Source organism: Physeter macrocephalus, chromosome 16 (genome assembly GCF_002837175.3).
Source record: "Physeter macrocephalus isolate SW-GA chromosome 16, ASM283717v5, whole genome shotgun sequence".
NCBI classification, from domain to species: Eukaryota; Metazoa; Chordata; class Mammalia; order Artiodactyla; family Physeteridae; genus Physeter; species Physeter macrocephalus.
In genome coordinates this window covers 67,956,317-67,978,686 of record NC_041229.1, presented here as the reverse complement: position 1 = coordinate 67,978,686, position 22,370 = coordinate 67,956,317, and the positions used below count along the sequence as shown (strand labels likewise).

The window sequence follows — 22,370 nt, the reverse complement described above, 5'->3', positions numbered from 1 at the left end:
TCTTCTGAGAGGACCCCTACGCTCACCATGCTCACCAAGGAGTCAAGTATACAGAATTACCAAACACAGTTCTGCAGTGAAGTTCTGCAGTGAGACTGGCTCTACCTATATGTTTCTTTCTGCACCAGTATTTATTGAACATACAGTAAAAACTGACAAAAGGTAATTGTAAAAACTCTTAGTTCCATGTTTTAGCTGCTATAAATTTATTTAGGGAAACTAAGCACTGAATATGAAAATCTCCAGACAATGTCTAAACACTCATTCCAGCTTTCTATAAATTTCCACCTACAGCTACACCTTAAAGTAGGATCTACTTAGTTGTCTTCCTCTTAAAAAGTGGCTCCTCTGTGCCTCTAGCATGTAAACAAACCCAAAGTAAATAACCTACCAATGGAGACAGTGGGGAGAGCAAAGAGACAAAGAATAAGCTATTTCAATCTACCTTTTTATTAGGAGTCACCGATTGACTCCCAATCAGGGGCAATTCTGTGTTTAACACAGACACATCCAATGCTGTTTTGTCTCATAATCCTACTACACCTCTAAGCTGGAGGACCACTTGGCAGGAGTACTGGAGAAAATTCAAGCAGCAGTAGATAGAATGCTGAGCTAAATGGTCTTTTAATATCCCTGAGATTCCATGGCTGAAAAAGTAAAAAAAAAAAAAAAAAAAGAATTTCAAATATTCTTAAAAGAGGGGGAATTAATTCCAAAATATTCTAAACCAAGAGTTGGCAAAGGTTTCTGTAAAGGGTCAAGTAGTAAATATTTTCAGCTTGTGGGCCATACAATCTTAGTAGCAATTACTCCATTCTGCCATTTGGGGCACAAAATCAGCCATGAACAGTAAGTAAACAAATGGGCATGGCTCTGTTTCAATAAAACTTTATTCACAAAGACAGGAAAACAGTTTGCAGGTCAGTTTGCCAACCCCTGTTCTAAATAAAGATTCTGAATATTCCACATTCAGAAAAATGAACTACTAAGAAAGGCATCAATGGGAAACCAGCATAGTCTAAATATCCATTGCCTATGATTTCACTATTACTAGAGTTACTATGCATATCACTCTAAAATGGACAGTAAATAATTGTTTGATATAATATTTTCAAAAAAAAAAACAATAAATGAATGACAGGCTTCAGAAACACAGATATGCCAGAGACTAAACACAACACAAAGACATGACCTATAGCCTTTTTCAAGATGTACTTAAAAATATGTATTTTTTAAAAGGAAAACCCATTAAGATAAGATGTTCAGGGGTGAAGCTTGGGCAATATTATTTTGGAGAAAAGGCTACAAGTGAAGAAGAGCACAGAATATAATCCTGTCGCAGACTCAGAAACTCTAGACCGCTACCATGTTCAAAAAAATCTTGATATAATAATCAAAAAATAACACAGAATTTAAATAGGTCAAGAGTTAACCCAACACTGTTGCAAGATACAAAGCTTTGTTTATATACTGTGTACAGGTCTAAAACTACATAGATTATTCTCTTCTACGTAAAAGTATAACACTACTTATAATTTTATGTAGCCAAAGGTTATACATGGCTAAGGGAATGGGAATGGAAGCAGAAAAGAGACTACGCACATCGTAAATATCACAGAATTATGAAAATTCCCCAAAAAGCTGCACTAAGCTACAATGACCATGAGGGGACTCCATATACATACTTCTGCTTCCTCATTATTTTTCCTTTTCGTTTGCTTTTCCACTAAAAGGGAGATAGAAATTAGGTATCTGTAACTGATGGGAATTAATAACTCTCTAATCCAGAAGTTCATGAACAGGCTTGGGGGGTGGCGGGGAAATCCCAGAACATGTTAAAGTTTCACGCAAAATATTGTTTTGAGTGTGTTTATGTGTGTGTGTACAAGTGTGCACTCCCGTGCATATATCTGTACATTTTTTCTAGGGGAAAAATCCACTGCTCTTATCAGATTCTCAAAAGGGTCAATGAGCGTAAACAGTAAAAAACTACTATCAAATTTTATGTGTAGTATGTGTACATGCTAGAGAGAAAGGGGACCTAAACTGCAGAGAAGAGAGCTTCATGGTCACTGATTAAAAACCCCATTCACATCTAATCTGGAGTAAAAATGTGTAAATGGTTAAAACATAATTATATCAATCTCCCTTGAAGCCTGTTATGGATTGAACTGTGTTCCCCCTAAAAAGATATGTTGAAATCCTAATCCCTAGGACTTCAGAATGTGACCTTATTTGGAAACGGGGTTGTTGAAGGTGTAATTAGTTAAGGTAAATGATATAACACTGGAGCAGAATGGGTCTCTAATCCAACATCACTGGTGTCCTTATAAGAGGAGAGGCAGGTAAAGACATAGAGATACACAGGGAGAACTCCACCTGACAACAAAAGTAGAGACTGGAATTACACAGCTACAAGCCAAGGAATATCAAAATTGCTAAGAAAAAACTAGGAAGAGGCAAGGAAGAATTCCCTTACAGGTTTCGGATAGAGCATGGATTTTGGACTTCTAACCTCCAGAACTGTGAGACAATAAATATCTGTTGTTTTAAGCCACCCAGTTTGTAGTACTTTGTTACAGCAGCCCTAGGAAACTAAGAGAAGGCCAAATACCATAGTAACTAAAATTAAGGTACAGAGCAAAAGGCCTTCTAAAGATGATCATATGCTCTCATGACATAATAAACATATCATGGACACTTTCCAACAAACATGACAGTTTCAGTTACCAAAATACATTCTACTAAACAGTTAAGGATGGAATGGCTTTTCCAAATGGGTACAGGAAAGAATGATAGAAAAAAGTTTTATATATCAAAGGTAAAGACAAAAATAAAGTTAATGTTCAGATCCCAGAACAAACCATTGGGGTATATCACTGACTGTACATCTGTACACTGACAAATCTCAGTATATAGTAGCAGATTCAGGGAAAGTAGTATTCTGATTATCTATTGCTATGTAACAAAATCACTCTAAAACAACAATAATCATTTTTATTCTCTCTCATAGTTTCTGAGAGTTAGGAATTTGGGAAGGGCTCGAATAAGCAGTTTTAGCTGAACAGTTCTAGCTCCTATCTTAGAGCCTCTTCACGTGGTCTGTCCACATGAGGCATTCTGGGTTTCCTTAGAGCATGGCAATCTCAGGCTATACTGTTGAAAAGCTGCTGAAGACTTCAAGACCAGTATTTTGGTGAGCTGGATAGAAGCTCACCTTTTCTGACCTCACCTTATTGCTCACAAGTGATTCACAAGAACACCCAAATTCAAGGGAAGGGAACATAAACTCCACCTCAGGATGAGAGAATGGTCAAGGTCACAAGAACATGTGAGAAGGGACACATTGTTACAACTACTTTTAGAAAATACAATCTGCCACAAAGAATATGGTAAAGTAACTGCTCATTACTCCTGAGATGGTCAACCATTTGAAACTGTCCCATAGGTTAACAGAAACTGATGACTAAAAGAAATTCTTGAGCTTGTCTTATAGAACAGCAGCTAAGGGAACAGCTTATTAAACACACCCCCCACCCCGGCTTGTAATATGCTTTCACTGATCAAGCTCATCTTAATTATTTCTTTTGGCTCAACCACCACCTATAGATAACACCTCTGTCATATGGGTCCCTACAGTATTGGGGGCTTATGCTGTTTTCCAGAAACTTGCAGTCAGCTCTTACCCAGTTCAAGCTGGCTAAGATTTTTGGTTGGGACCACTGACCCTAAAACTGGGCCTGCAAAGGTGTCCAATAAATGACCTTTTGACGTCAGAGGACTCAAAACTCCACCCTCAGATCATGCTAAGTACCTCCATTTTTGAACATGCATCTCAAGAAGAAGCATGTAACTCAGATATGCCTGCAAAGAACACCAATTACCTCACCTTTTCCCTAATTCCAATCACCTTTCCCCTACCTCCAATCACCTTTCCCCATGCCTAATACCACCCTGCTTCTTTATCCCATAAATATTTCAAACCCCTTGCCTTCAGGGAGGCAGATCTGAGATCTGCTCTCCTGTCTCCTGTCTCCTCACTTGGCTGTCTCCTGAATAAACCCTTTCTCTGCTGCAGACGTTGGTGTCTCAGCGTTTGGCTTGCTGCACATCAGGCAAACAAACCTGGTTCGGTAACACATTTAATACATGTTGAAGTTACCCAAAATGCCTTAAAAAAAATATGGCCCCATGGGCCTCATACTTTTAAGTACAGATGATCCTTGAACAACACAGGTTTAAACTACATGGGTGCACTTATGCACAGATTTTTTTTCAACAAATGCATATTACAGCATCATACAACCTGCAGTTGGTTGAACCTGAGGAGGCAGAACCACAGATACAGAGAGCCAACTGTAAAATTACACACAGATTTTTCTGACTTCTCGGAAGACTGGCACCCATAACCTCCACTGCTGCTCCTGGGTCAACTGATTTTGCCCACCAAATAATCTCATTCACTGAATAAAAATTTCACTTTCCCATATTCACTTAATTGTGAACTTCTAACCAGTAGATTTCTACTTGGAGTTGACATACTTGTAGCCAAAAACAAGACAACTCATTTTAGTTAGACTATTAAGAGGCCTCATATTATAGGTAAGCATATATTTTCTTTTAAAATTTTTGATAGACTCTCATCTGGAGGCATATCGGGAACCACTGGTATAGCGTCTTTTTACTATATTTTAATAACTCTAGAATATTTAGTGTTTTGATTAAGACTCAACGTAAAAGAAAACCTCTGCAAGTGAGCTGTAAACAACAAAAGAAGGACTAAAAAATGCAAACTCAAAATGTACAAGTTGATAAGAATAGTGGGTTCCTTTTTCTTTTCAAAAATTAAGGCTTACAAAGCATTTTTTCAACAAACAAAAGAATAACTCTAGCATCTTGGTTTTCAATAAAAGATGCTAGTGTCCAACCCTGTTGTAAGCACCCATTGAAGTGAATATAATGGCCATTCTGTTTGCCTACACAGACATTGATATGCCAATATTTAACTCTCTATATCCAATCTTCCCCAATATCTACGACACATCTTGGTAAGGAATCTCAGTAGGTTCATTAGTTCTTAGGGCACTACACAACTATTTTGTATACTGATGTTGCTCCGTAAGCATGGCACTTTGGCAAGTTAAAACGCCTCTAAAACCTCATTATCCTGGAAAATATTAGATGTTAAGAAAAATCAGACTCAGAATTCCTTTGAGTGATGTAAAAATCAAACACAAAAACATCCTTAAAAGTCAAGTTCTACTTCATCAGAGAGGAAATGTCAATTCTACAGCATTAAAATTATTTGCTGACAAGAAAACTTAAATTTTTTAGCAATACCCATTTTCCTTTGTTTCTGTCCTTGAGGCCTGTACCAGTAGGGTAACTTCTCTACCATAAAGCCTACAGAAGAAGGGCTGTGCTCTTGTTAACACAGTTTGGTAGTAAACAGTTCTACTGCTTGCAAAAACATGTATCCAATTCCATTCCGGGGAAAAAACAATCTTAAAAAAGTAACCTCCAAAAGTCATACCTGATTTTCTTTAGATCAACTATTGTGCTACAGACTCCTTACCTTAATAAAAATGTTTTCATGTTAAATGTTGTAATTTTTATCCTAACACTTTCAGACTCAAAAAAGTGAAATACAATATACAAAGGCACACTAGTATTTTAAGTGTATTAGCAAAGATAAGGCTTCTTAAACTTCTCCAATACAACACGGAAATCGAAATATCCCAGTTTGCTTAAAAACTCATTAAAGTTGTGCATCTGATTCCATAATATACCTAAGAATTAATATAAAAATATTTCACTCTTTTCCTCTCTGGCTGCTTGAAGATCAGCAACCATCATAAATGACACAGTAGCTCTCCAGACCAGGAAATTCATGACCAACCAACTACTTTAGCAGAAACATATGGTCATCGACATCCTTCACCCTGGGAAGGCAAAAGTAGCTAAGAGAGATATCCAGGAAAAACTAGCTAAAATGTACAAGACCACAGCAGATGTCATCTTTGGATTTGGATTCAGAATCCATTTTGGCGGTGGCAAGACAACTGGCTTTGGCAGGATTTATGATTCCTTGGACTACAGAAAGAAAAATGAACCCTAACATAGACATGCAAGACATGGCCTGCATAAGAAAAAGACCTCAAGGAAACAGCAAAAGGAACAAAGAACAGAATGAAGAAAGTCAAGAGGACTGCAAAGGCCAATGTTGGTGCTGGGAAAAAGTGAGCTGGAGATTGGACAACAGAAGGAGTAAAGACTCTGCAGTGACTGTATCTGTGGTGACTGTGCAGATTTTTCATGAGACAATTAATAAACTAAGAACTTTTATGTGAAAATTTATACACATTTCAAATTACTCAGCAAAACTGATTTTAACATGAAAATGTTCCATGTATACCGTGAACATTACATGTAGACGTACACATACAAGTTTACCCAAAAAATTGACTCAGGCAGATTACTAATCATGTATTTTGTGTGGTCTGATTTAAAACTACCAAAGCCTATTCATGAAGATTATTAACTTTAAAAACAAGTTGTTAGAATCAGGTATTTCACTGGTTACAGAAGTAGACTTTGTTTGAAAGCTGTTTATACTCAGTCTGATTATTATAGCAAATAACCTGCAACTCTTAACTACGGAAAAGTGCTTTGAAGCTCCTGCTGTATGCTGTATTTCCTCTCTGTTTCTCTTGTGTCACTTTCTTATGAAGCCTTCTGAATCTGTTCCCAAGGCTGAACCTAAAAACAGGCTCTAGTACGCCAAGGCAGCATTTTCCAAATTGTGGTAAATGGGGTGGGAAGCTGTACACTTTATCCCCAACCAGGAGAGCTACAAAGTGCATTCGCATATCAAAGACCTACAAAATGTACTGAGGTAAAGAAACTGCTAGACCTCTTTTTTTTTAATTTTTAAATTTAATTTTATTTATTTTTTTATACAGCAGGTTCTTATTAGTTATCCATTTTATACATATTAGTGTATACATGTCAATCCCAACCGCCCAGTTCATCACACCCCCCCACCCCCCCGCCGCTTTCCCCGCTTGGTGTCCATAAGTTTGTTCTCTACATCTGTGTCTCAATTTCTGCCCTGCAAACCGGCTCATCTGACCTCTTTTTTTATTTTTGGTGGGGGGGTATGCGGGCCTCTCACTGTCGCGGCCTCTCCCGTTGCGGAGCACAAGCTCCGGACGCGCAGGCTCAGCGGCCATGGCTCACGGGCCCAGCCGCTCCGCGGCATGTGGGATCCTCCCGGACCGGGGCACAAACCCGTGTCCCCTGCATCGGCAGGCGGACTCTCAACCGCTGCGCCACCAGGGAAGCCCCATCTGACCTCTTTTTAAGGCTGGCCTTTCACCAATTTCCCAACACCGCTAGGGAAACAATGCTCCTGAAAAGCTCATTATTACCACATCAGCCTTCTAAGGTAATGACTATACAAACATTGACCAAACCTCCCATGGTCTACAAATGATTTAGAAAGCATGACCTTCCATTGATCCACAAGGCTACTTATAAATAAACTATAAAGCCAGTTAAAAGAGTTGCAAATATGAGTATGTTATTAGAATGTACCGAAAACTTCCATTTGTTTACAATTAATAACTCTGCTTGCTGCAACTCACAATGCTGCAAAGCTTCTACCAAATAGGCACACTCAAAACCTGGAATTCTGTAATTTTCAAGAGGAACAATCAATCACTGTCAGTGAAACTGGTCATGGTTTTCAATTATCATTATTCTTACTTCTAATTAAGTTGAGCTTCATTATTATCATTTTAGTTGTTTTATTAAACCAGCAGAATGTGTTATATAATTCCATCGCTAGAATTTGAGACCTACAGTTTTCTAACTAGTCTAGACTTTAAGATAAGTATATTTTTTGTGATTCGAATAGGAACCATCCATTTCCCTAACTGCTGAAGAAAGTCTCTCCCCCCCCCCCCCCACGATAAGTATATTTTTTGTGATTCGAATAGGAACCATCCATTTCCCTAACTGCTGAAGAAAGTCTCTCCCCCCCCCCCGCAAAATGCTTACACCTTGACAATTTCGTTGTTATTATTCCACTAGAAAGTGGGAATGACTGAGCTAAAGAATGACCCAGCTAAAGGGCCGGGATTAAAAGAGCTGGAGGGTCACTGTTCTAAAGGTCTTTACCCCAGCTATAAGGGCAGGTCTTCTCCCAGGTCACCAGGTCCACACCAACCAAATGTGGCATGAGGACCTGGAATCAGAGCCCTTCGTGGAAGTAATAGAAACTTCTCTGAACTTGAATGTCAATGATCCCTCCAGTCTCTAGTTTTGAGTAGGAAGCTTGCAGGAATCTCTTTAAACAACTGAATCCCATAACAAAGCCTCTTCTCAAAAATCTTCCTGGTCTAGCTTTAAAACCTTGCCAGGTTCTTATGTAAAGCTTGCAACAAACAAAATGCTGTCAAGCACAGAAAGGTATAGAAAACAGGAGGGAAGTGTTTGATGACTTTGTGGATTCTTAGAATCTCTTTCCAGCTCTGAAACTGACTTAACGCATCTAAGAAGCCCAGCGAATTCTTAGTCAATTTATCAATTGAGAATCAAAGTCACAATGCTAAAAACTCTGTCAAGATATTTCCTTCTCCAGAAACTGAGATCCAGAACAAAAAGACAGCCAAGATAAATAAGAGCAACAGACTACACTGTTGGGACTGCCACTAACCACGTGACCTTGGGGAAGTCAATTAATTGCTCTGATCAGTCATAAAATTCACTGAAGGGGAGGCTAAATCACTGATGGATAAATCCTCTTCTAGCTCTCAAAGTCTATGTATTACTGTATATTAGAATACATTATTTCCTAGTAATACATTAGATACTCAGAAAATTATTAACTCCAATGGGTCACAAGGTTATCACTTTGAAGCCATACACCTAATATTCACTGATCTTCAAACAACCTATGCTCCACTCTGCAGAGTCAAATGTCCCATTTAGCAGCTAACTGATCTGTTCCTATCTCCTAAGGATTCTGCTCATGCTAATAACCATTATTATGATTATATTTTAGGTACAATCCACAAATTTTTAAAACCCCATACTTCTCACCTCATACCGGTCAGAATGGCCATCATCAAAAAAAAATCTACAAACAATAAATGCTGAAGAGGGTGTGGAGAAAAAGGAACCCTCTTGCACTGTTGGTGGGAATGTAAATTGATACACCCACTATGAAGAACAGTATGGAGGTTCCTTAAAAAACTAAAAATAGAACTACCACATGACCCAACAATCCCACTACTGGGCATATACCCTGAGAAAACCATGCTAACACATATATATGGAATCTAAAAAAAAAAAAAAAAGGTTCTGATGAACCCAGGGGCAGGACAGGAATAAAGACGCAGATGTAGAGAATAGATTTGAGGACACGAGGAGGGGGAAGGGTAAGCTGGGACAAAGTGAGAGAGTAGCACTGACATATATACACTACCAAATGTAAAACAGATAGCTAGTGGGAAGCAGGTTCATCGCAAGGGGAGATCAGCTCAGTGCTTTGTGACCACCTACAGGGGTGGGATAGGGAGGGTGGGAGGCAGAGGCAAAAGGGAGGGGATATGGGGATATATGTATACATATAGCTGATTCATTTTGTTATACAGCAGAAACTAACACACCATTGTAAAGCAATTATACTCCAATAAAGATGTTAAAAAAAAAACAAACCATACTTCTAAGAAATGTATTTAGGCCCATCCTTCAAACTAGATGGACAATAAACACTTAAGATCTCAGGGCTCTACTGAGAATCAATCCTCTGTCAGACCAATACATGTTTCTAAGCCTCTGTGTATCATATCTAGGAGTTGTTTTTTTTTGTTTTTTTTTTTTTGTTTTTTTTTTTTGTGGTATGCGGGCCTCCCTCTGCTGTGGCCTCTCCCGTTGCGGAGCACAGGCTCCGGACGCGCAGGCTCAGCGGCCATGGCTCACGGGCCCAGCTGCTTCGCGGCATGTGGGATCCTCCCAGACCGGGGCGCGAACCCGGTTCCCCTGCATCGGCAGGCGGACGCGCAACCACTGCGCCACAAGGGAAGCCCCTAGGAGTTGTTTTAACACAAATGTGAACCTCAAAATACTTTAACAGATCCTTTCCTCCACAGATCTTAACTATTTAAGGGCAACAGAGGTCAAAGAAGTTTTTTCCTCTACCTCTGAAAAAGTGGTATTTATTCATTCTTAAGTCATATTCTACTTCATCTTAATTCAGGATGGATAGCAGCCATTATATAAAGTTCCATACACTTATTCCAAAATCTTTGGTAAAATCATTCCTACATATTCAAACTGGCTACAGCTTGTTTTCCCCCAAGAATCCAATTAAGAATTGGTCTTCTAAAAAATTAGGCATTTGCATAATGAATTTTATAATTTCACTCAATAATGAAAAACACTTGTTTGACTCAAAATTCCTGCAATGACCATTGCTAAGAATGCAGGTGTCGAAGGATCACTGATAGTTGAGAAAATTTTGCAAAGTTCTTCAGAAGTTGGTTATGACGCTATGCTTGGAGATTTTGTGAATATGGTGGAAAAAGGAATCACTGATCCAACTAGGGTTGTAAGAAGTGCATTACTGGATGCTGCTGGAGTGGCCTCTCTGTTAACTATTCCTAAAGAAGAGAAGGATCCTGGAATGGGCGGAATGGGTGGAATGGGAGGTGATATGGGAGGTGGCATGTTCTAATTCCTAGAATAGTGCTTTACCATCATTAATGAGCTGTGAAAGGAAGCTCAAGGCAGCGTTCCTCACCAATAACTTTAAGAGAGGTCAGTTGAAGGAGATGACTGAAGAAAAGGCTGGCTGATGTTTAAGAAAATCACTATAACCATCAGTTACTGGTTTCAGTTGACAACATAGAATGGTTTACTGCTGTCATTGTCCATGCCTACAGATAATTTATTTTGTATTTTTGAATAAAGACATTTACACATTCCTGGTAAATGAGTATAAGAGCCATGTACCAATGTACTGCTTTCAACTTAAATCACTAAGGCATTTTTACTACTATTCTGTTAAAATCAGGATTTTAGTGATTGCCATCAACAGATGAGAAGTTAAGAAGCAGCCTTTCTGTGGAGAGTAAGAATAATTGTGTACAGAGTAGAGCAATATCCAATTATGTGACAACCTTTGTGTAATAAAAATTGTTTAAAGTTAAAAAAACAAAAACACTTGTTTGTAAAATGTGAAGAGCACAAAGAAATAAATATAAGTTGAATTTTAGCAGTATGCTATCTGCCTATACATTAAAGAATGGATTATTAAACCAGAATCTATAAACCTTCAAAGATATCTGAATGGGTTTTGAAAGTCTTATTATTAGCCTCCTGAAATTATTCGAAAAACTAAGTGTATATGTATATTTTTTCTGAGGAGAAGACATAGCACAAAGCTTTGAGATGCTCAAAGAAGTTTATGACCTTTGACTAAGACTGCATTATGGGATATATTTTAAGATTTTAATTCTCAGTTAATAGTTCAAAGTTTTTAAGTCAATACTCCAAAATAATAAGATATAGTGGTAAGAATTCCTTACATTCAAGAAGGATTTCTCATGTGACTGCCATGCCAACATTTTTGGCAAAAATTCCATAAAGGACAAGAATGATCTAGACTAGATATCTCAAAGTAATCTTAAAACTGTCAAACAGTTAAAACTTAAACACACGCACACATACATACACACACTCCACCAATGTCATTTCCCATTTAGAATCTCTAATACTGGCATATGATCTTACGTTGCTACATTCTGTTTTATATATGTATATTCAGTCTCTCGAACTACTTATCCCTGTCCTACAGTAGATTATTATATCTAATTTCTCTTGCTCAGAACAGTATAATATACAAGTCTCAAATATATTTATATGAAGAAATTTCCACTTCACTTAGATTAGCATGTCTATTGTTGCACTTATCATGCTGTATGGTAATAACGGGTAAAAATGTCTAGGAACTTGTTTCAAAATTCAAAAGGGGGAGGGGAGTGGGTGGAGATACAGATGAAACAAGATTGACCACAAGTTGAAAAATGTTAAAGCTGGTGATATGCATATTATTATATGTTTATGTTTGCAATTTTCCATAATACAAAGTTTAAAGACATTGGCCTCGCCTATTAGAACAGACAGCTTCTTAAAGACAGGTGCCGGAGCTTTCCTCTTTGTACATCTGCCCAGTAGAGAGCAGACAGTTACTTTGCTAAACACATTTCATTCTTTATGTGAAAGGCAGCAGTAATATCCTTCAATGAAATGTCAACAACTCTTTGATGGTATTTTATTTAAACAATTCTTTTATTAACCCAGATAAAACATACTCATTCATTCATTCATTCACTACTTACTGGTTACCTACTTTTCTCAGATATCCTGTCTTGATAAATGGAGGATATAAAAAGTAATTCATACTCTCTAATAAATTAAGAATCTGACAATACCCTCAAGGATCCATGGAAAAAAGAGCAGGGAGGGAAGACAAGGAGATGAAGAGAAAGAAAAAATAGTAAAAAGCAACATACAGTATTTTAAGAAAGGGCTCTAAGGCATCCACATTTTTAATTAGAAAGAAGGCATACAGTTTCTTTAAGCTATACAGGTCTAAAAGTTCCCCTCCCCACTCTACTCTACAGATGAGGAAACTAAAGCTCAGAGAGGGGAAGTGACTTGCCTCAAGTTACACATCAAGTTGCTAACAAAACCAAAATTAAAATTCAGATCTGCTCATTCACAGTGCAATGTGAATTTTCTACATAAAAAATTTTCTCCTACACCATAATATTCACTATCTAAAGAGAATGACTATTTTATTATTAATATACACTTCAATTCTGTATTCTACCATACTAAAAAAAAAGCAATACGCTAAGTAAAGGGAGGAGGCTGGGAAGAAAATGCAAACAAACTGCTAAGACAGTTATACATGAATACTATATGCACATACCACACTTCCTTAATTCTGAGACACATCTGACTTTAAGACATAGTATCCATTTTGTAAACATTTTTTTAAAAATATAGACACTGTAAAATCTTCATTTCAAAAAATATGAAAACACACACCTCTAAAGCAATAAAATATAACGCACCCTATAAGACACAAAAATCACTATCATTTAAGACCCCGCATCACAGGCACAAACACACAGAGCAAGAGTCCCATCTTCTAAAGTAACGAATAGTTACTAAATACCTAAGGCTATGTGGCATATTTTTCAGTTGTATGTATTAATAAACAATGCTTCTTGCCATACATCTCATATGCATGAGCTCTGGAGTCAGAGAAAGCAAATTTGAATCTCCAGCTCTGCCACTTAGCTTTCTGGCCTTTGGAAAGTACTAATTTCTCGAAATCTCATTCTCTTCATAAAATAAGATAACCACCTTAGAGAATTGCCTGAGAATTAAATGTAATAATTTATTTAAGGAACATAGTACAGTGCCTAGGTGAAATATTAAGTTTCCTTCCACAATTCCTATGGACCAAATGAAATTAAAACTAAAAACTACGTCCCATTCTTGACTTATAAGATTGGAATAAATCTGTACTAACCCTAGGGCAAATACTACTAATTTGCTTTGGAATAATTATTTGATAAGAAAAGCTTATTTTCTTGAAATTTATCTCTTTTCTTCTTCAAATTGGGAACAGAAAACAATGACGAATTTTAAGTGTTTAAGTTAAATTTGTTATATGTAAACTCAGCACTTTCATGTTGCCTTACTGAACTGAGACTCTAAGCCCAATACAAACCCACTGAAGAGAGGAACTATAAACCTACGTGTGGGAGGAGAGAAGGGTATAAGGCCAAAAAGACACAGTTAAAATGACTCAATGTACGACTGGTTTGGTTTTTTTTAACCTTAAATTCATTTATTAAACAATGTTCAGAAAAGCCAAGACCATATCTCCATGATTCAGGGTGCTTTAGTAACTTGATCCCTCAGATTAAGCAAATGTAGTTTCAGGTTGTTTCCAGCAATAACAAGTCATTGCCAAGATGGGACTGTGCCTAGCAAAGTGGCTCATATGCAGTAGACACTGAAATAAGACCATCTTCTCTCCTACCCCAAACATAGTACAGACTAGACCACCCACATATTCCCTCACTATTAGTTCATTTTAGTTGAATGACTTTTCCCCACTAATGATAAAAATAACAATGCTTTTTTTTAAACTTGGAAAAATACAAAAAGTACCAGCATTTTTAAACTACCCATGATCTTACCAGCCAATAACTAAAATATTACAAAAGGACATACCAACATCTTTCCTATGAATTTGACCAAATTGTGATCATACCAAACTTTATATTTGTATAGAGCACTTGCCACTAAACACAATTAACTACCAGCCTGTATCTTCATTTTGGCTTTCCTGAGACCAAATTCACACTATGTTTTTCCTTACTTAACTCAATGGTTTCTTCTCAATCTTTGCTCTTCTGAGTCTCTCAGCTACATATTTTGCTGATGATCACTTCCTCTTTCTTAAAACTCTATCCTAACTTTCCCTAAACAGTATATTCCTCAGTGTCTACAAAAGTCTCTCCAACTAATCTTTTTCTATTTCTTCACTGGCTCTCTTCTGTTAACTCCTGACAATCTCTAAAACATGGCTCAGTCCTGACCTTGAATTTGCTTGTCAACCTTGAATCCCTAGCACTTAATAACACAATGCCTGGCATGAAGCAGATGCTTAATTCACGTTTACTTACTGACTTTGCCAACCCTGACCTGCCACTGTTGGCAAAGGTAACCTGTTGTGTTACCTTGGTTAAATTAAATCTTTCTGAACCTCAGTTCTCTCATTTATAAAGTAGGGATAATCAAAGGACGATGATGCTTGGAAAGCTCAAAACAGTTTCTGGCACAAAGTAGCACCCAATAAATTTTACTATTATTATCAACATAATCTAGTACAGGAATCAAAAATATTTATTATTATATACGGTTGAACACCAAATCTACCTCTCAACAACCCAATTTACTTTCACCATATTCCTCTTATCATAACTATCAAAAAACATTTTTGTACTCTTCACTACTTATCTCCAATCCATCATGAACTATTCTAATTTTTCTCTCCTAGCCACCATACAAAACCATCATTTATCAACTAAGCTATAACAACAGACTTAGTTGATTTCTACACCTTTACATCTTCATTCATGGGCTTCCCTGGTGGCGCAGTGGTTAAGAATCCACCTGCCAATGCAGGGGACACGGGTTCGAAACCTGGTCCAGGAAGATCCCACATGCTGCAGAGCAACTAAGCCAGTGTGCCTCAAGCAACTACTGAGCCTGCGCTCTAGAGCCCGCGTGACACAACTACTGAAGCCTGCACACCTATAGCCGGTGCTCCACAACAAGAGAAGCCACTGCAATGAGAAGCCCATGCATCACTAAGAAGAGTAGCCCCAGCGCACGGCAACTAGAGAAAGCCTGTGCACAGCAACGAAGACCCAACTCAGCCAAAAATAAATAAATAAAATAAATTTATTAAAAAAAATATCTTCATTCAAATCTTCAATCCTCCTTAAAAACCATTTTTAATTTGTCACTCTTGTCCACAGTTGCTTATAACATGTCCATACTACTGGAATGCCATCCTCTTATCTTGCAATAACCTATGTCCCACTCCTAGTTCAAAAGATGGCTCAACACTCACCTCTTCCAGGAAACTTTCCCTGATTAACTCCACACCACTCAGATTACTTCTCTGCTCCAAGTCGCCTCAGCACCTCAGCACTTAGGTACTCTGTTATACTAAGAGTAAAATGTGATCAGTGAATAGCATTACCAAGAAATTACTTCCACAAAACTATTTCTACATCCTAAAGAATGGTCCATTACCTATAATGCTTTGTTGATTTGGTTAATTAGGAAACATCCTATATGACAAATGCCCTCTTTGGGTTTTGTCCTTAACATTATACTATTTCATGTTGGTAAAGAAGCACTTAACTTTTCACAATCCTTTTGTCCTATCCTCAGGCAGAAATTATACCTCAGTTGTATCACCTCCTCCTGTTTAAATCCAATGGAAATGTAGTAATGGACTATTTTCTTTTCTACTATCTTTTCTCTGCCAGCAACCTCTGCCCATACCCCAGAAATAAAACTTCCAAAGCTTTAAACAGAAAGGTAGTAGCAGTGACACCATGTTTTTCTTTCCTGTAAGTGAAAAGAACTTTGAACCTATTTAGCTACAAAACTCTTCCCAAGGCTGAAAAATTTCCCAACAAGCATGATGCATAATGAAATTCTACATCAAAATGCTTAATTCTTATGGAGTAACAGAACTGTACTTAAGTTCACTCTTACTTGTGTTACTGTAGGAGATCTTGCATCATTTTTATGCTCTATTACACATGACTATTGAGAAACTCCCCTGTATTGCAGTTTTTGGAAAGTATCCTGTGATGTTGTCTTTAAACTAACACATTCTACTTTTTTTTGATATAAGAATTAAGCGATTCCTTACTGCCATCCAATCAAAAGCAAACAATATTTGTGCCATGGCTTGTGAGAAGATGAGTTCGTGGCTGCTGAGGCAAAACAATGAGATGAATTGTCACACGGGTGGGAGAAGGGTTGGGGAGGAAGGAGGAGGGTTGGGGAGGGAGGACAATCAACCTCAGCAGTGAGAGTTAACAAGTCTGAGAGTTTGGCCATCGATGAGTAGTGAATAAACCTATGGACCTGGCTGACTGACTCCTACATGACAAAACCACCAGTTATTCTTGCTGACTTACTCATAAAAGATCCACACCCTTCACCATACATAAACCTACCTCGTTTGCTCCTTGTATACTTTCTCCTAACTGGCCACCTAACGCCTCCTAGTCAAACAGCCTCCATCCACACCTCACCTAAACCTTTGCCTCTCAGTCACCTTCCGGCTTTAGTAAGTGCCTCTTACTCCAGATTCACGTGTCCCAAGCCTGTCCTCCCTTCACTCCCAGCTGATTTCCCCCCAGTCTCAATCAATGCTTACTTCCAAGAGGCCAACCACACGCCCCGGCTCCGCACCTTCTCCCCGGGCACCCTTTTCTGAGCATCACCCTATTCCCATCACTTTCTTCGACCCCAGACCCAGAATCCTTCCATCACAGGCCTTTTACTGCCACCCTCAGGTGCACAAACCTGCTCCTCCGTTAACTACCCCGCCCCACCTTCGCCACCTCTACACGGTCTCTCCGCCCCAGGCGGCACCCTCAGGCTCCGCGTCTGCAAACCAGGCCCCTCCCTATGGCACCGCTCTCAGTCCCGGCTCTCCAGAGGGCGGTGGCCCCGCCAAGCCTCGCAGAGACCATCCGGGCAGAAGCGGGCGCCCCCCGCTCTACGCAGCCGTGGGCGGGGGCGGGGCAGCGGGTGTAGCCCCCGCCTCGGCCAGGCCTGCCTCCCCGGCTCCCAGAGCCGCGGCCCCGGCCAGGCGAGGAGGGACCCGCAGCCCGCCTCTCGCGCCCGGCGTCCCCGCCTCTCACCTAGACGCAGAGGCTCGGGCCTCGCTTTCCTCCTGGCAGTCCAGCAAGCGCTCTGTCGCCGCCGCCGTCGCGCTCCCCTCACTGGCTCTTCCACCGCCCCCGACCGGCCGCTGAAGAGCGGACGGGTGGTGGCACGCCCATTGGCTGCGGCCCGCGCTCGCGTCAGCCGGCCCCGACCCGGACCTCAGAATGTGACTGGCTGACGCGGCGCCTCTTTTCCACGTCTTGTCCTGATTGGCTCTCTCGCACCCCCTTACTAGGAGGACCACTCACCCTCCTCCTGGTTTCGGCCTCCCACCCCCTCAACCCCGTTTCCATCCGGGCGGGAGGAGGACGTGAGCGGGCGCGGGTGGGACGCGAACGGCCAATGGGAGGGCGGAGAGAGGGCCGGGAGGTGGGCTCTGCTCCCGGCCAGCTCGCGGGGAAAGTTCATCCAATGGTCGCGCGCCCACATCCCGACCTCACGAGCGCCCCCGCCGGCAGCTCGCGTTCCGGCGGGTCGCGTCCAGGGCCACACCCGGGCTGCCCATCGCTTGAGAGCGGCGCCCACTGGAAAGGTGGGGAGGATGCGGCGAGGCGGCCGCGGGTGACCGCTGGCAGCCATTGTGGCGTGCTCCCGCACTGTCTTCGTGAGTCCCGACGCGCCTCTTGGCGGGGCTGGTTTGGGTCGGTGAGAGCGGAGCCGTGGCTCTGTGGTCCCCTGGAGCCTCCGCGGGGTGCCCTGTAGAGAGGAAGCCGAGCGTGCGTCTTGTCCAGCCCCGCGGGACTGTGGGTCAAATATTCCCACTTAACACTGCTTCCAGAGTAATTTCATACAAAATTTATCCATGGTGAGGGAAATTAGAATAATGGTTATCTTGCGGGGGGAGGAGGGGAAATGGAAAGGGCACAAGGTAACCTCACGGAAGCTCGGAGCGTTCTGTCTCTTGATCTGGGTGGTAGTTACCGAGGTGGTGTCTACCTAGGTAAAACTTCACCGAGTCGTACACTTAAGATTAGTTCACTCAACGCACTTTATGTATAATATCTCAAGTTTTTAAATGATAAAAGAATTGTGAGAAAAACTCTAATATGACTATAACCTTAGGCTCCATGGTACACCCACGGTATAAACAATCCCACTAGGATTTAGCTATCATTCAAAAACTAGAAACCAGAGGAAGAAAAAAAGGACTGAGAATTTAAAGTGAGTGAAAGCTCCTGGCACGGTGAATAACACTCACAGGTTGGTGCTTTAAGGATGAGCTAAGATGGTTCAGAATGATTTTTCTCTGAGGATTTAGAGCTTGTTTCAGTGCCTGACACTGTTACTAGAACTAAAGCACCCATGGTGCTGCACCCAATGGGAAACTACAAAAGTTTACGGAGCTGCGTACTTTCATTTGAAGACCCTGGCTTCTGCCTTGGAGGAGCTCACAGTCCAGCACCAAGTACAGTCACCCTCTGTATCCGTGGGGAATTGGTTCCAGGACACACTCTCCCCACCCCCACCCCCCGCAAATACCAAAATCCACAGATGTTCATGTTCCTTACGTAAGATGGTGAAGAATCTTTGTTTCTGAACTTGGCATATAAAGTTAGGTAAGATAGTATTTTCCACAGAGCATAGGATAGAATAAGGGCACAGACAAACAGATAATCCCACTATAATGCAGGATGAGAGAATACGTATAAACAGGATCTTACCCAGCGTAGGGAATTTAGAGGCATCTTCTTAGAAGATGCAGAATTAAGTTAACCACTGCTAACATAACCACTGTGCACATCCTCCCACATTCTTTAAATCATCTCTAGTTAATTTATAATACCTAATACAATGTAAAAGCTATGTAAGTAGTTGTAAATACAATGTAAATGCTGCGTAAATAGTTGCTGACAAATAGCAAATTCAAACTTTTGCTTTTTGGAACTTTTCTAGAATTTTTTTTCTGAATATTTTCAATCCACAGTTATTTGAATTCACAGATGTGGAACCCACAGATACTGAGGCTGCCGATACAGTCATTCCTGGCGGAGGGCACCGAACACAAAACTAATACAGCTGCCTACCCTCAGGGATGAGTCATTTCCCTAGGCTAGGCAAGATGTGTGTGTGTCTAAAACCCAGTCCATTGGCAAAATTCTGAAATATCCAGGGTCAGATGAAACACTTCTTAGCTATAAGTCAATAATAGTCTTCCCTCCCCCAAAAATAAATAATAATAATATTCTTCCCAAAATAGCCCCAAGAACTATGGGCCAAATGCTAGCCTGTGGAAGGGCATCAGCAGCAAAACAAGTTAAAGATTACAGGATTTGTATTTATTAATTCAGTCATTAAGTTGTTCATTTCTGATAAATACCTTTGTTTAAAGTACTTGTCCCTGAACTAGGCACATAAAGTTAGGTAAGACAGTATTTCCCACAGAGCATAGGGTGTAATAGGGAGACAGACATAAACAGATAATTCCATTAGAATGCAGGATGAGAGAATATATATAGAAACGATCTAACCCAGCCTAGGGAATTTAGGGGCATCTTCTTAGAAGACACAGAGCTAAGTTAACCACTGCTAAGGTTTATCACCATACCATAAGCAATTAGGCACTATTTCTGGAGAGTACTTTCATTACAAATGTTAAAATTTTTGTGCAAATACCTTGATTTTTAAAAAATAGTTATATGTAAATATAACAATATAATAGCTATATATAAATATATAAATTAATACTTAGCTCTGAGGAAAACATGTGAAGAAATTAAGTAATTGCTTAATGAATACATTATGACTTTCAAAAATAACTTTAGGGTTGCAAGCTTAAAGGCATTCATTTGATTCAAGTCGATGTGTATGTAACATGTCCCTCCAGCAGAGACCCCCCCACAGATGGGCAGCATGCATTCTGGAAGAGGACTTAAAATTAAAACAACGGTTTACTGTCCAAGATGGTACAGTCTCATGGTTATGTTGTATGGCTAGTGTCCCTTGTAGTGCACCACCATTTTAAAGTGAATTCCAAGTCATATATCTATAAAAAGTGACTAATAGTCTTCACAAAAGGTAATGAAGGATTTTGCCCAGAGTCTAACACTTAAAATATAGTAATACCAAAAAAAAGTAATAATTCATTCAGATGCTTTTCCCATCTCTTTTCAACAAGAGCCCCGAAAATTGGGCTGCCATATATTGGAATCTACTACATTGTAATTTTATTCACGTATGGAACACCTGTATATACTTTTGATTCTTGCTACAGAAACACAGTTCTGTAAATGAAGGCAAATTATACCAAGCCAAAAATGTATTACTATAGTTTACAGCCTAAGGATACCATATATTACTGAGAAAATAAATAGTAATAGACACCAAAAACACATATGTTACTCATAAACTAGTTATAGCTATTTGTGCATTCCCTCAGACTTCCATAACTTCTTTAAAAACAGAAGTCAAGTAAGGTCAAGCATTAATTTTTTGTGTGCAAACAGTACCTCTTCCTGCTCTGAGGAAATACTTTTCTCATGGCATGTATCATTTTCTAACTCATATGATATATTGTTCGGTCAGTGTCCCATTAAACATAGTTCTGTTGAGGTTCTTCACTCCATCTTTACAACAACCCTATGCAAATGTTCATCTATTCATCTGAATTTTGTAGAAGAGAAAATTGAGGCTCAATGAGACAAGTAATTCACCCAAAGTCACACAGCTGTTAGGTGGCAGAAGTGGGATTGAAATCTAGGTCTATTTGATGGCAAATTCCATAATCTTTTTACTATGCCACATTTGCCTCCTCCAAAACAAGATCTGGTCATTTTGCCTTCTCCTCCATACATCTTTGTGTTCCCCACAATGAGTAGCACAGAATCTTACATATGTCTCGCATGGAACTCATGGTGTCAATAATTATTTTCACCATGCTTTATCTTTACAGATTTCATGACAAAGGAGAGTGTGAACTATTTAAAAGTAACTACTTCTTTTGACAAAACTAAAGGGAACACAACTTTGTAGTTGCAGTGAAGAACCCATTACAGCTATCTAGAATGCATCAGAGATGCTCACTTTCATAGCATCGACTGAGCACAGCATAGAAGGAGTTTCAGGCAGCTTTTCTCAAGAGAACCAAATTTCTAGTGAGTACAGTTACTCTCTGCAATTCATTTGGTGATCTCTACCTTGTCCTGTATTCAATTATGACATCCAGAATTGGTCTGCTTTAAACATATTTTTAAAGCTTGTTATTAAAAAGCAAACAAAAAAATTCTACCAAGTTTCTAACATTTCTACTAATACATCAATTGTCAGTCTGAATGAGTACACACAGGTTTCTGTGGCTTCATTTCCTCATCTCTAAAAGGAGGGTGAAACTTAATGCCCAGTATCTGTTCTGAGTGTTTTAGAGATCTGTGAAATAAGTTTGGTTTTCACCTGGAGGGGAATGATCTGACCCTCAGTTATTCAACAGCTTTAATCTACGTGGAACAAAAATGGAACTGCTATGTTCTTGGCTCTTCTAAAATATTCCTTGTGTCCTGACCACTGACCTTCTGGTTCTTGAAGAGTGGCAGAATATGCCACCCCAAAATATGCCACTTTAGCATAATGATTATTTTGAGCTAAAGTCACTTAAGAAACAGCAGATGCAAGAAGAGCCTTCTAAGCTCCCCTTTTCTTCCTGAAAACAGGAGATAAAAGCTCCCATGTGAAGGATGCTTTTCTTATACCAGAAGAAAAGAAACATTCTTCAGTGGCAAATCAAAGCCGAGTATCCTGTATACATAGACTTTGTTAAAATAATTCGTATCTTCCTTTAGCCTCCCCATATAATTTACTTTTTC

At 39.6% G+C, this 22,370-nt stretch overlaps 2 protein-coding genes and 1 pseudogene across 6 annotated transcripts in view; 2 read left to right on the top strand and 1 right to left on the bottom strand.

Annotated features, from left to right (window-relative positions):
• Positions 1-17,689, bottom strand: part of FAR1 (fatty acyl-CoA reductase 1) — a 68,911-nt gene extending 51,222 nt beyond the window's left edge. For 2 of the 3 annotated variants that reach the window (XM_055091388.1, XM_007121335.4), the window contains exons 1-2: positions 17,550-17,659; positions 15,731-15,828 (exon numbers count right to left, since the gene is read on the bottom strand). The gene's annotated coding sequence lies outside the window, so the exon portion shown is untranslated. Of the gene's footprint in view, positions 1-15,730; positions 15,829-17,549 lie in introns of all 3 variants that reach the window. The other variant, XM_007121336.4, reaches the window with a different exon arrangement.
• LOC102987355 (40S ribosomal protein S24-like) lies at positions 28-6,980 on the top strand (annotated as a pseudogene).
• Positions 17,690-18,116: 427 nt separating the features above from the next.
• PTH (parathyroid hormone) overlaps positions 18,117-22,370 on the top strand; it is a 135,950-nt gene continuing 131,696 nt past the window's right edge. Inside the window, exon 1 of one of the 3 annotated variants that reach the window (XM_055078718.1) lies at positions 18,117-18,178. The gene's annotated coding sequence lies outside the window, so the exon portion shown is untranslated. Of the gene's footprint in view, positions 18,179-18,256; positions 18,380-22,370 lie in introns of those variants that run through there. The other 2 variants (XM_055078717.1, XM_055078716.1) reach the window with 2 other exon arrangements.